The sequence below is a fragment of the Rutidosis leptorrhynchoides genome, chromosome 1 (genome assembly GCF_046630445.1).
Source record: "Rutidosis leptorrhynchoides isolate AG116_Rl617_1_P2 chromosome 1, CSIRO_AGI_Rlap_v1, whole genome shotgun sequence".
In the NCBI taxonomy this organism is placed as follows: domain Eukaryota; kingdom Viridiplantae; phylum Streptophyta; class Magnoliopsida; order Asterales; family Asteraceae; genus Rutidosis; species Rutidosis leptorrhynchoides.
In genome coordinates this window covers 84,649,964-84,665,875 of record NC_092333.1, presented here as the reverse complement: position 1 = coordinate 84,665,875, position 15,912 = coordinate 84,649,964, and positions in this window count along the sequence as shown.

Sequence of the window (15,912 nt, the reverse complement as noted above, 5' to 3'; positions counted from 1 at the left end):
TTTTTTTTTATAAAAGATTTCGTATTATTTTTTTAATTAAATTAATATATAATTATGACATCATCATTATGAAAATTAAAGGATAATTAGCTTAATGATGACATCATCATTTTAGAGTTTTATATGACTATATAGATAGATAAGTATAAAAATAATTCAAAATTTTAAAACATCTTTGATAGTGTCATTTTTTTATACTAATTTAATTAAAAAAATAATACGAAATCTTTTATAAAAGGAAATACCAATCTCTCATAAATTGTACAATCTTCTACAGAACACCCAATGAACATATTTATAAATTTTAAAACATATTGTACAACCTTTGTATAACAATTGTATTTTAATTTCTAAAAAAGTTTTAAATGCATTTATTATTACTAATAATTATAATTAAAAACATAAATACTCAACTTTGAGCAAATTTTATGATTATTATTATTTATTTTTATTATAATTATTATATTATTAATATTCAAATATGAATTCTCTTTACGAGATTAATTACGTTAGATATGTATGCGAAAATACATGTCTCTATATATTTGTAAAAACAACGACAAGTTTCTTAGTCGAACATGTCATTAAAATAAATGACTTATTTAAAATTTATATTCACTTAATACCTAAAACATGTCATTAAATTGTTCAGTTTAAACAAACCCGTGATTCTACGGGTCATTTCACTAGTTTTGCAATATTTTGAACTAAAATTGATTGGTAAATAAATTATTTGATCACTATATAACATCTAGTTAGTATTTAAATATTAGTTTTATAATTATTACTATTACTTTTAAACACGAGAAAAAGTAGTAGAGAAAAATGACTCGGTTAATTTTTTTTCCAAAATTTTATGTTGCGTGCAACAAAAATAATGTTGTTTATGAGACAATAAGAGAATTAGAGATAATATTAAGATAAATACGTAGGATTTCCTTCTAATTCGCTCAAATATGGGCGGAAAGTGTTTATTACAAAAACCTTTGAGCATTAGGTGTCTGTGTCTATTTGTGAAGGTCCATTTTGGTGTCTAAAAAGAACCTTGAAATTGACTGACAGTTACATGGATGGAGGTGTCTCCAGTGTCCATTTCGATGTCCGTTTACATTTTTTATCTCTAGTTTTTAATACTTTTTATTATTAATTATTATTTTTTATTGAATGTGAAAAAGAAAAAACTTTAAATTAATAAATTTTTAAAAGCTTTTCAATAATAATTAACTATATAAATGATTTATAATAGAAACATTAAATTAAAAATTGTCCCAAATGTAGAACAAAATATGCCATTTTTTACAAAACTTATAATTAGATTAGATTTTTAAAAAATTACACAACAAAATAGGCACATTGTTTAGCCCCAAACAATACCCTCTTCTTTTTCTAGAAGTCAACAGCGCTGCGCAGAGCTTCCTAAAAAAAATAGAAGTTAAATACCAAAATTAAACAAGAAGAAAAAAGAATGAATTAGAGAAAATTCAAACACAAAGCCTCTGACGGTCAAAAATGCCACCGTTTGTGGCTCGACTTCGAAGACCGAAGGCGAGATCGACGCCGACCTGGTGTCGACTGACGATCGATCCCGGCGTCGGTGAAGGGCATCAGCGAAGACGGATGACAGTCACTGAGTGCTCTTATATACTCTCCTTAATCCTTTCCTATCCTTTCCCTTTCCACTCAAAATAAAAATTCGAGAGTGGCTATTATTTGTTAATCCGTTCAACTCATTTCCTTACCACCCTAATAAAAACTCTTGCAGCCTTAGAGGTGTGATACTGTGCTGAGTGATTAACTGATTAATTAACGTCTAACAAAAGCAAAATTCGAATAAAAGATGTTGAATTTATAATATGTTTCCGAGTTTAAATATAAATAAATAAAAGAAAGTAAGAGACGAGGATTGTAAGAGAAATAAATGAAATCCTTTCAATTTAGAATAAACTAGTCCGGACCGGCTCACGCGTTACGGCGGGGGCTTTTGGGCTGCGTATTCATATTTAACGTAGCGTTGTGTATTTACAGAGGGGAATACGACCCATGTGTTAAGCGCCATTTTAGATTTCGTTGTGTTAAGCGTTACTTAAAAAGTATCCGTTTCGATCGTAGTTAGTTTTGTTTTGTTCAATAAGTTTGTTCGAGTGTAACGGTGCTGTCGGAAAAATTTAACTCGCGGCGAACAGAAAGATACGGGCTGTCGTTGTGTTTAGCGTTTTTTTAAAAAGTATCCGTTTTGAACGTGGTTAGTTTCGTTTTGTTCATAATATTATTTCGAGTCTGACGCTGCCGTCAAAAAAATTTAACTCGTGGCGAGCGGGAAGATATGGGTTGTCGTTGTGTTTAGCGCTTTTTTAAAAATTGTCCGTTTCGCGTATAGTTAGTCCCGTTGGGTTCGTAAGATTTATCGTAATTGAACGGTGGTCTCCAAAAAATTTAGTTCGCACCGAGTGAGAAGATAGGGCCCGTTATAAATTCGGGTGGAATTAGTTTCTGTTATTTTAATAAAATTATATATTTACACTTTTAACCCATGAGAAAGTGTAAACTTGAGAGGTTGTTGTGTAAATATAATCGAAGTGGAGGGACCGTTTGTAATATGAATGCAAACTCAAAACTACAATTCAATGTAACTGAAACTACAAACATTCTCACTACATTTTGAAATGTCCCGTTCTTATTGATTAAAAACGTTCCATATTAATTGATTTCGTTGCAAGGTTTTGACCTCTATATGAGACGTTTTTCAAAGACTGCATTCATTTTAAAACAAACCATAACCTTTATTTCATCAATAAAGGTTTAAAAAGCTTTACGTAGATTATCAAATAATGATAATCTAAAATATCCTGTTTACACACGACCATTACATAATGGTTTACAATACAAATATGTTACAACAAAATAAGTTTCTTGAATGCAGTTTTTACACAATATCATACAAGCATGGACTCCAAATCTCGTCCTTATTTAAGTATGCGACAGCGGAAGCTCTTAATAATCACCTGAGAATAAACATGCTTAAAACGTCAACAAAAATGTTGGTGAGTTATAGGTTTAACCTATATATATCAAATCGTAACAATAGACCACAAGATTTCATATTTCAATACACATCCCATACATAGAGATAAAAATCATTCATATGGTGAACACCTAGTAACCGACATTAACAAGATGCATATATAAGAATATCCCCATCATTCCGGGACACCCTTCGGATATGATATAAATTTCGAAGTACTAAAGCATCCGGTACTTTGGATGGGGCTTGTTGGGCCCGATAGATCTATCTTTAGGATTCGCGTCAATTAGGGTGTCTGTTCCCTAATTCTTAGATTACCAGACTTAATAAAAAGGGGCATATTCGATTTCGATAATTCAACCATAGAATGTAGTTTCACATACTTGTGTCTATTTTGTAAATCATTTATAAAACCTGCATGTATTCTCATCCCAAAAATATTAGATTTTAAAAGTGAGACTATAACTCACTTTCACAGATTTTTTACTTCGTCGGGAAGTAAGACTTGGCCACTGGTTGATTCACGAACCTATAACAATATATACATATATATCAAAGTATGTTCAAAATATATTTACAACACTTTTAATATATTTTGATGTTTTAAGTTTATTAAGTCAGCTGTCCTCGTTAGTAACCTACAACTAGTTGTCCACAGTTAGATGTACAGAAATAAATCGATAAATATTATCTTGAATCAATCCACGACCCAGTGTATACGTATCTCAGTATTGATCACAACTCAAACTATATATATTTTAGAATCAACCTCAACCCTGTATAGCTAACTCCAACATTCACATATAGAGTGTCTATGGTTGTTCCGAAATATATATAGATGTGTCGACATGATAGGTCGAAATATTGTATACGTGTCTATGGTATCTCAAGATTACATAATATACAATACAAGTTGATTAAGTTATGGTTGGAATAGATTTGTTACCAATTTTCACGTAGCTAAAATGAGAAAAATTATCCAATCTTGTTTTACCCATAACTTCTTCATTTTAAATCCGTTTTTAGTGAATCAAATTGCTATGGTTTCATATTGAACTCTATTTTATGAATCTAAACAGAAAAATTATAGGTTTATAGTCGGAAAAATAAGTTACAAGTCATTTTTGTAAAGGTAGTCATTTCAGTCGAAAGAACGACGTCTAGATGACCATTTTAGAAAACATACTTCCACTTTGAGTTTAACCATAATTTTTGGATATAGTTTCATGTTCATAATAAAAATCATTTTCTCAGAATAACAACTTTTAAATCAAAGTTTATCATAGTTTTTAATTAACTAACCCAAAACAGCCCGCGGTGTTACTACGACGGCGTAAATCCGGTTTTACAGTGTTTTTCGTGTTTCCAGGTTTTAAATCATTAAGTTAGCATATCATATAGATATAGAACATGTGTTTAGTTGATTTTAAAAGTCAAGTTAGAAGGATTAACTTTTGTTTGCGAACAAGTTTAGAATTAACTAAACTATGTTCTAGTGATTACAAGTTTAAACCTTCGAATAAGATAGCTTTATATGTATGAATCGAATGATGTTATGAACATCATTACTACCTTAAGTTCCTTGGATAAACCTACTGGAAAAGAGAAAAATGGATCTAGCTTCAACGGATCCTTGGATGGCTCGAAGTTCTTGAAGCAGAATCATGACACGAAAACAAGTTCAAGTAAGATCATCACTTGAAATAAGATTGTTATAGTTATAGAAATTGAACCAAAGTTTGAATATGATTATTACCTTGTATTAGAATGATAACCTACTGTAAGAAACAAAGATTTCTTGAGGTTGGATGATCACCTTACAAGATTGGAAGTGAGCTAGCAAACTTGAAAGTATTCTTGATTTTATGTAACTAGAACTTGTAGAATATATGAAGAACACTTAGAACTTGAAGATAGAACTTGAGAGAGATCAATTAGATGAAGAAAATTGAAGAATGAAAGTGTTTGTAGGTGTTTTTGGTCGTTGGTGTATGGATTAGATATAAAGGATATGTAATTTTATTTTCATGTAAATAAGTCATGAATGATTACTCATATTTTTGTAATTTTATGAGATATTTCATGCTAGTTGCCAAATGATGGTTCCCACATGTGTTAGGTGACTTACATGGGCTACTAAGAGCTGATCATTGGAGTGTATATACCAATAGTACATACATCTAAAAGCTGTGTATTGTACGAGTACGAATACGGGTGCATACGAGTAGAATTGTTAATGAAACTGAACGAGGATGTAATTGTAAGCATTTTTGTTAAGTAGAAGTATTTTGATAAGTGTATTGAAGTCTTTCAAAAGTGTATAAATACATATTAAAACACTACATGTATATACATTTTAACTGAGTCGTTAAGTCATCGTTAGTCGTTACTTGTAAGTGTTGTTTTGAAACCTTTAGGTTAACGATCTTGTTAAATGTTGTTAACCCAATGTTTATAATATCAAATGAGATTTTAAATTATTATATTATCATGATATTATCATGTATGAATATCTCTTAATATGATATATATACATTAAATGTCTTTACAACGATAATCGTTACATATATGTCTCGTTTAAAAATTATTAAGTTAGTAGTCTTGTTTTTACATATGTAGTTCATTGTTAATATACTTAATGATATGTTTACTTATCATAGTATCATGTTAACTATATATATATCCATATATATGTCATCATATAGTTTTTACAAGTTTTAACGTTCGTGAATCACCGGTCAACTTGGGTGGTCAATTGTCTATATGAAACATATTTCAATTAATCAAGTCTTAACAAGTTTGATTGCTTAACATGTTGGAAACATTTAATCATGTAAATATCAATCTCAATTAATATATATAAACATGGAAAAGTTCGGGTCACTACACATTTAGTATATAAGGTTTAATAATTTAATTTAATTAATTTAATTTAATGATTAGAAAGAAAATTAATTAAATTTTCTCTTCACCTCCTTTTTTTTCTCTTCAAAATATAACTCGAGAACACCATTATTTTTTGTAGCAACACTAATCAAATTGTACATTGGATAGTAACTTAATAAAAGTAAGTTATCATACGGGCTGCGATAGGCTCGAACGCTTATTGGAGAAACCAAAATCATAAACTTGTTCATTGGAGGATCAAATTATAAGTTATAAGTTATTTTATTTAAAAATATATTATATACATCTATCTATAGTTTCTATTAAAATGTTAAAATGATGATGTCATTATTAGGTTAATTCCTTTGTTAAGAAAAAATTAAAAATAAAAAGAAAAAAATCTAGGTCACTTAGATGATATCATTAATCCTAAATATTTTATAATTAAATAAAAATTGTATTTATAGTACCTCATTTGGAGGAATAGAAACCAAATGGTATTCAAGAACAAGTGTTGGAACATTCCCGCGGCGTTAAGTGAAATTCAAGTCAAATGCTTCGAATGGATCGCGAAGAGGCATACAAAGAAAACGATCGATTGGCATAATTGGTTTCATAACCCGTCGGTTTTCTTACTTAGTTCGTGAGTTAGTTTCGATGCTACCTTAGCATCACAGTGTGTTGAGTTTGTATAGAAGTCGAGACAGTTTGTATCCATGTAACATTTGTACTTTGAGTTGTTATGTTAATAAAAATTGTTGCTTTTCAAAAAAAAAAAAAAAAAATTATATGAAGCATTATGTACAACTTTATGATATAATACCCTCATGACCATATGTACAATATTTGAAGCAATATCTACAACTTTATGTTAAAACACCCCCATGACCATATGTACAATATTTGAAACATTATATACAACATTATGATGAAACACCCCATGAACACATGTACAAACTTTGAAGCATATTGTACAACATTCATATAATAATTGTATTTTAATTTTCTAAAAAATAAAATTAAAGAGACATTTGTTATTACTAATAATAATTATTATAAATATAAATTGTAACATCCCGCATTTTTTCGTTAATTCATTTTAACGCCCGTTTTTTTTAAATAATCTTTCGTCATCTATATTCGTACCTTCCGTTAACTAACGTTCTTAACATTTCCGTTATTGGATTGTAACATCTCCCGTTTACTCTCGCGTATTTAAAATAATTCGTTTGGTTAATTTCCCGCACCCGGCTCCAAACTTGAGGGACTAATCTTATCACATGAAGGAACTTGGTTAACTAGTCACCCACCACCACCACTCATTCATTCATCACCTCCTCATCTCATTACTTCCATCTTTTTCTCTCAAACCCAACATCAAAGATTTATCATCTATTTCGGATCTAGGAAGCTCACAACAAATCCGATTACATATTTGGAATCCTCTCATCATCCTCTTCAATTTGGTACCAATTTCACTACTTGGGGTAATATTTCTAAAAACTCTAGATTTTTCTATTTCGATTTATAGACTTGAAATGGTGTTAGTTAGTGTCTATGGCTCGAGTCTAACATGAATATGTGATCTGTTTGCTTGTTCTTGATGTTTTGAGTAACTAGCATGAACACTTGAAATGGGTTTGTTAAATCCTTGATTTTGATTGATTAAATGTTATTAGATGTTAAACCTTATGTGATAAACGTGTTACTAGCATCATTAGCTTTGTTTTGGTATGTTGGATGACATGAAAACCTTACATTAACTTGATTATTGATTTTGTGATTCTTGGTTAGGGTTTGATAGATCTTAAAACGAACATTCGATGCATTAAATGTTTTGCAATGTCATTTGTAAGTGTTTATTTATATTGTATGTGTAATTACCTACGAAACGGCATATTATATGTGTGTAGTAAGTTCCCGAATCATGAAATGCGTTTTACAAACTTGAAACTTCAATGATGAACTTTTAACGATCATTCGACGAGGATTTGGTCATTTTAAATTGTAAGACCCGAATATTTATCTTGCTTGTTTGTGTATTAAGACGTTCGAGATTGGGTTTCGCGGATTATTTATATAAAGTTTAAAATGCAAAAGAATCTGTTTCAGTTATGTCGCGCGCCGCGCGGGGATTCGGCGCGCCGCGCCGTTTGCTGCTGACAGAATCCCTTGTTTTTAATTGGTTTAAATGAAGGGCAAATGGGTAATTTCACTTGAGGCCGGATTTGTGAGGCTTATGAGCTAGTTTGGATCAGTTTTGGATCCCATTCACATCCACTCATCATCTTCATCCATTTTTAGAGAGAGAGTAAGAGTTTAGAGAGAGATTGGAGGTTTTGGTGAGGAAGAAGCTCGAATCGTTCAAAGTCTCGGGTTTTAAAGTTGTTCCTTTCGTTCTCGGCTACACGGTGATAGTATTGGTAAGCTCAAACTCCGAATTTCAATTATTTAATTTGATATTCAAGTTAGGGTTTTGAGTTAATTAGTTGTAAAACCCTTTTATGTGATGAAATGGGTTTAGTGAAGCTAGTAATCGGGTTTGTTGTTAATTGTGGTGGATTTTGGGTTTGGTGAACTAATTGGCCATGTTTAGAACTTTAATTTGAGTTTAATCACTTAAGTTAGTGATTATGGAAGTGTTGAAACCCATTTAGGGTATTTGGTTGACTAATTGTGACTTTGGGTCAAATTAGGGTTTGGTGGTGATTATGACCCATTTGGTGACTTAATGAGGTTTATGAACTTAAAATGGATTAAGTTGGAATATTAAACCGAGTTAAATGTGTTTTGGTGTCAAAATTGGTAGAGAATGAGATTTTGACCTTTATGGGTCAAAATTAGGGTTTAAGTGTCAAAATGGGTATGACACGTGTTTAACACTCGAGTTCGAGTTTAATTGACATATTGGGACCATTCTCACTTGTGTTAGTGATTATGGGTTAGTTTGGGCACGGTTTGTCCTTGGAAGTGCATTTGGGTCAAATTTGCACTAAGTGTCGAATTGGGTTGGTTTGTAAATCCAATCTAAGTGTGTTGTTGAATTTGTGATAATGGAATAGGTACTTTCCATTGACGAGTTGCAGATTACTTGGAAACATTCTTCAAGACTTCAAGGTGAGTGATATTATCCTATGTACATATGTATGTGTAGGATGGGTGCGGGTCGGGTGAAGTGAATCTCGGCTATAGAGCTCACTTCACATGTAGGTGGACTTGATGGACTTTTGTATAAGTCCAATTGGCACGGTTGTGCGTTTTGGTTGACCATCTTTGGCGAAGTACACGTTCGTGTGTACATTATCACACGTGATTGTGATTTGGATGTTGTGGCCCCGATGTGGTGGATTTTATAATCCCGTGACCGTGGGTTTGAGTTGGAGAAGTGAATCGCGTGTGGTTTCGGATTCACGATGACGCGTGTAGTTTCGGTCATCTTATCGAATGAATCTCGTGTAGTTCGGATTCATGGTGACTCGTGTAGTTCGGTCATCTTGTTGAGGTAGTAATCTCGTGTGGTTTCGGATTACTATGACTCGTGTGGTTCGGCCAACCTCGATGTTGTGAAGATAGTAATCTCGTGTGGTTCGGATTACTAAGGCTCGTGTAGTTCGGCCAATCTTCATTGTGGTATTTGGTTCTCGGTATTGGGTTAAGGTGTTAACCTTGTTCGTTTATATTGTTATATATTAATGTATTGTTGTGTTGTAGCTAACCCTCCGGGTGTAGCCATTTGGAGATGTTCACTTTGTCGTTGGTGGACTCATATTTGTTGTTGTACCTTTAGCTTGATGCTTAGAGATTGTACGGTATGCTTAGTGTAGTTGCTTTAAATTTGAATGCTACGGTATGCGGTATTTGTTTGTGTGGCGTATTCATTTTATACATATATATGTATGTAGTATATTATCATTCACTAAGCGTTAGCTTACCCTCTCGTTGTTGACTCTTTTTATAGATTGCATGCGGATGGTGGCTCGGGTAAGCGCGAGGATTAGAGGACTTGCATAGTTTGCGTAGAAGGCTTGCTTTTGGATTTATTAGGATTGGGTAGTGTATCCCCAATCGCCATGCTCGGCTTTGTCTTGTATTAAGAGTCTTATGGTCTAAAATTTTATTTTTATACTTAAAGGGTAATTTGGGCACGTATGGGCCCCACTTTGTAAAACTCGCTCAAACCTTAGTTATGTGCTAGTTTTACATATATTAATGTACGGTTAACAGCGTTTTGGCTAAATGTGTCGGGAACTAGTCAAACATTTTCGTTAAATTGACTTCCGGGGACAGCGGGCTGTCCAGGTGATTTGGCGCGCCGCGCGCCCACCTGGAGCGCCGCGCGAATGAACTGCACCAGAAATTTTTTTTTTATGTTGTGAAATTTAACGGGAATTGTAGTGGTTTGGTTTGGGTTGTTACAAGTGGTATCAGAGCATGGTCTAAGGGATTTAGGTGACTTGAGATAGGTGCCTAGACTTAGACTTGTGTGTGCTTAAATTGTTGCGGGACTTGTAGGATTACGGGTCGGAATGGGTTTGGTTAGTGCCTTGGCTATAGGTTGACTAACGTTTATATTAGTAATGCGGATATTATTAATATGTTGTTGTGTTGTGATAATAATTCTCGCGTGTGTTTGTACCGCGTAGAATTTTGGTTGTGTTTGTTTATATCATCGAGCGAGGCGGTCGTTGTACTAACAAGTCGATGCGGCGTGTGTGCGTAATAAGAACTTGCAGACCTTATTACGGGTGCAAATCGTGTCTAACGAGTGATGTACGACGAGTGCTTAGCAAGATGGGTTGGGGTTGTGCGTGTTTACTTATACGTTCGTGATCTAATCGTTTTGCATTCCTTAGAATGGCGACGGGAAGTGGGATCGATACGAACGACGCGGAGTTTAACGCTAGAGTTGCGGCCGCCGTTGCGGAGCAAATGCGTGGGTTGGAAGAAAGAATGGAAAGGAAGTATTCCGAACTTCAAAGTAGTGGTGAAATGGAGCGTTATCTTAAGAGCTTCATGAGGACTAAACCCCCGATGTATGACGGAAAGCCGGATCCTTTGGTAAGCACAACTTGGATTTCGGACGTCGAAGGGTGTTTCCGTACTATTGATTGCCCTCCTGAGAGGAAGACGAGACTCGCTACGAGTTTGTTGCGTGGTAGGGCAAGGGATTGGTTGGATGGTAAGATTGATCTTGTCGGTGGCGAGACGTTTATGGCCTTATCGTGGGACGAGTTTAAGGAGGAATTCTTTGAGGAGTTCCGGACTTCGGCCGATTTGTGGGAATTGCGTAATGAGTTGCGAAATTTGCGACAAGGATCTATGGAATTGAGTACTCTTAAGGCGACCTTTATGGCAAAGGCTCGTTTTTGTCCGGAGTATTTGGGGAATGATCGTTTGTTGATGGGGGATTTCTATCGGACCTTGAATGACGACTTGAAAAGTAAGATTAGTCGGGGTCAAGCGAAATCGTTTTCGGAATTATTCGACTTGGCTAGAGGTTTCGAGTCGTATTCACGATCGAAGAGGGGTGAATCTTCAAGTGAGAGAAGAGTTGTTTCTTATGGTGCTCCGAGTAAGAGGACTAAGGGTCCGAGTGTGAGCACGGGTGGTACGCGAACGGGTATATCGGATTCTAGTGCGGCTAGATGTTACAATTGTGGCGTAAGGGGTCACAAGTCTTGGGAATGTTCGGTACCAAAGGGTGGTAGTATGGTGTGCTTCAATTGCCAAAAGGAAGGACATCGTAAGTCGGAATGTCCCAAGTTAGGGGGGACGGGTGCGGCGAGGAGACGTTAAGGTACGTTTCATTTTAATAAATAGGTCTTTTGATTATTTATAAAATGCCGGTTGAGTTTGAGTTGTATGCCTTTGTTGTGCATGTTATGCTATGGGTGACGTTCCTAATGGAAGTACCCTAAGGTGATGTTTGATTGTCGGGCGAAGGGCGTAAGACTTGGTGCAACCAAGCATTCCTTAGTATTTGGGGTATGTTTCTACCAAGCCACGGAAATGGTTTTGGTGTTTGGTTGTTAAGCGCGTATTCGCTTTTATGTTGAAGTGACGAATCATGAGGTTCGTCGGTTGGTTGGAACCCTTAAGAACGAGTGTTTTAAATCTCGATGTGTGTTGGTAATGGAGTCTTTATGACGCGACATTAGGTGCCTCTTTTATACCTACTAGCGTGGTGTCGACTCCGATCGTGTTGTAGTTACATTGTACTTAGGGTACCGGGAGGAACCCTTAAGTACACGAGTGACTCGGTGAAATTGACAACTATAGTAATTGGATGATTGCGAGGGTGTAGTTTGTGTAATGCGTGGTACACCTTTCGTTCGAAATGTTTAAGGATTGTTTGAAATCCTTCGTATGCTCAAGGTTGGAGCAAGATGTGGTAATGGGTCGTGTGAGCCCAATTGTTGGTAAAGTCTACCTTCGGCAGCATTGTACGGTTGTACGAATTGTGTTATAGGAACGTGGTTCCAAGTGGGGGAGTCGCATTTCCGCACGAGGAAGTTTTAGTGTGATATTTCGGATGATGTTTTTGGTAGATCCGGAAATTTCGTCGAGACCTAGTTTTGGTCAACTTGTGGTAGAGTACAATTTTGGTTAAATTGTACTTATGATATTGGATTGGAATTACCACTGAGGTGGTAATGTGGTAAATCTCGTTGAGAGATAATGGACGTGTTTGGTGAGCAAGGTGAAATCCTTCGGTTAAGGGAGGTGTGTGTCGGATTCTCTTTTGGGGAATCATTGTTTGGTACCTATGTTTGTTATAGGTGGTTCTTGCTCGATTGTGGGGATGGTTAGTGGTATCCGTTAGGATTCACTATAGTATAGCAGGGCGCGATGTTGCACTACTCGTTGTTTGAGGCCGAAAGTGCGTATGTGATCGATGAAGCATGATCTTTAGGGTCCGCTGACTTCATCGTGGTATTGATGATTTATGAAGCATGACCTTCGGGGTCCGCTGACTTCATTATGGTACGGTTGAGTGATGGAGCATGATCTTTAGGGTCCGCTGACTTCATCACGGGAGTACGTGATCGGTGAAGCATGATCTTCGGGTCCGCTGACTTTATCCGGTGTTGAGATTTGGTGAAGCATGATCTTCGGGTCCGCTGACTTCGCCATAGTAGTGGATCGCGTGTGGTTTCGGATTCACGATGACGCGTGTGTTTTCGGTCATCATATTGTGGACGTGGATCGCGTGTGGTTTCGGATTCACAAATGACTCGTGTGGTTTCGGTCATTGTATTGAGGAGTGAGTCTCGTGTAGTTCGGATTCACAATTGACTCGTGTAGTTCGGTCATTCCTCCTGGATAGTGACTCTCGTGTAGTTCGGATTCACTATGGCGCGTGTAGTTCGGCCATTCCCGATTGTTGTTGTGGTGAAGGTAGTGAGTCGCGTGTAGTTCGGATTCACTAAGGCGCGTGTGTTTTCGGCCAGCCTTCGTGTGTTGTGTGATCCATTGGTTGTTTGATACACCGATGGTGGGGTCGTAAGGACCGTGTTGTTTGATCTATCGGTTGTTTGATACACCGATGGTGGGGTCGTGAGGACCATGTTGTGTGATTAGTGATGCGATAGCCGTGTTTCGCTCACATGTTGTTACGGGTGTGACGAAAGTCGATTTTGTACACCTTGGTTTAGCGTTGCCATCATCGTTTTGGACGCTATCGGTTTTAGCCGTTTGTTATGATGTTACGGTAGTTGCGCTTTGGTCGTATTGCGCACTACAAGGGATGTTAGTGGTTGGTGTTTTCCGTAAGGATTCGTTTGGTTCGGTCTTCATCGTTTCGGGTTGTTGACCTTAGGTTGAGACTTGGTTGCTTTTAGCGTTGTACTCGGTAATAGTACGCTAAGGGATTTATATCTCGGTACGAGATTGGTTGAGTTTTCCTGATGTTAGGGAATGAGCATGGTTTTAGTGCTCGGATGGTAATTTGAATAAATCGCGGGTGACGATTTAGTTGTGGAAGGCGATTCGTTGGGAAGGAATTGCTTAGGAAAGTCGGATTGGGACTTATGTCGAGGACCGCAGGGTGAGGTCCACTTGGTTAAGTGATGAGGATCACGAGGGCGTGATCGAGTTTAAGTGGGGGAGAGTTGTAAGACCCGAATATTTATCTTGCTTGTTTGTGTATTAAGACGTTCGAGATTGGGTTTCGCGGATTATTTATATAAAGTTTAAAATGCAAAAGAATCTGTTTCAGTTATGTCGCGCGCCGCGCGGGGATTCGGCGCGCCGCGCCGTTTGCTGCTGACAGAATCCCTTGTTTTTAATTGGTTTAAATGAAGGGCAAATGGGTAATTTCACTTGAGGCCGGATTTGTGAGGCTTATGAGCTAGTTTGGATCAGTTTTGGATCCCATTCACATCCACTCATCATCTTCATCCATTTTTAGAGAGAGAGTAAGAGTTTAGAGAGAGATTGGAGGTTTTGGTGAGGAAGAAGCTCGAATCGTTCAAAGTCTCGGGTTTTAAAGTTGTTCCTTTCGTTCTCGGCTACACGGTGATAGTATTGGTAAGCTCAAACTCCGAATTTCAATTATTTAATTTGATATTCAAGTTAGGGTTTTGAGTTAATTAGTTGTAAAACCCTTTTATGTGATGAAATGGGTTTAGTGAAGCTAGTAATCGGGTTTGTTGTTAATTGTGGTGGATTTTGGGTTTGGTGAACTAATTGGCCATGTTTAGAACTTTAATTTGAGTTTAATCACTTAAGTTAGTGATTATGGAAGTGTTGAAACCCATTTAGGGTATTTGGTTGACTAATTGTGACTTTGGGTCAAATTAGGGTTTGGTGGTGATTATGACCCATTTGGTGACTTAATGAGGTTTATGAACTTAAAATGGATTAAGTTGGAATATTAAACCGAGTTAAATGTGTTTTGGTGTCAAAATTGGTAGAGAATGAGATTTTGACCTTTATGGGTCAAAATTAGGGTTTAAGTGTCAAAATGGGTATGACACGTGTTTAACACTCGAGTTCGAGTTTAATTGACATATTGGGACCATTCTCACTTGTGTTAGTGATTATGGGTTAGTTTGGGCACGGTTTGTCCTTGGAAGTGCATTTGGGTCAAATTTGCACTAAGTGTCGAATTGGGTTGGTTTGTAAATCCAATCTAAGTGTGTTGTTGAATTTGTGATAATGGAATAGGTACTTTCCATTGACGAGTTGCAGATTACTTGGAAACATTCTTCAAGACTTCAAGGTGAGTGATATTATCCTATGTACATATGTATGTGTAGGATGGGTGCGGGTCGGGTGAAGTGAATCTCGGCTATAGAGCTCACTTCACATGTAGGTGGACTTGATGGACTTTTGTATAAGTCCAATTGGCACGGTTGTGCGTTTTGGTTGACCATCTTTGGCGAAGTACACGTTCGTGTGTACATTATCACACGTGATTGTGATTTGGATGTTGTGGCCCCGATGTGGTGGATTTTATAATCCCGTGACCGTGGGTTTGAGTTGGAGAAGTGAATCGCGTGTGGTTTCGGATTCACGATGACGCGTGTAGTTTCGGTCATCTTATCGAATGAATCTCGTGTAGTTCGGATTCATGGTGACTCGTGTAGTTCGGTCATCTTGTTGAGGTAGTAATCTCGTGTGGTTTCGGATTACTATGACTCGTGTGGTTCGGCCAACCTCGATGTTGTGAAGATAGTAATCTCGTGTGGTTCGGATTACTAAGGCTCGTGTAGTTCGGCCAATCTTCATTGTGGTATTTGGTTCTCGGTATTGGGTTAAGGTGTTAACCTTGTTCGTTTATATTGTTATATATTAATGTATTGTTGTGTTGTAGCTAACCCTCCGGGTGTAGCCATTTGGAGATGTTCACTTTGTCGTTGGTGGACTCATATTTGTTGTTGTACCTTTAGCTTGATGCTTAGAGATTGTACGGTATGCTTAGTGTAGTTGCTTTAAATTTGGATGCTACGGTATGCGGTATTTGTTTGTGTGGCGTATTCATTTTATACATATATATGTAT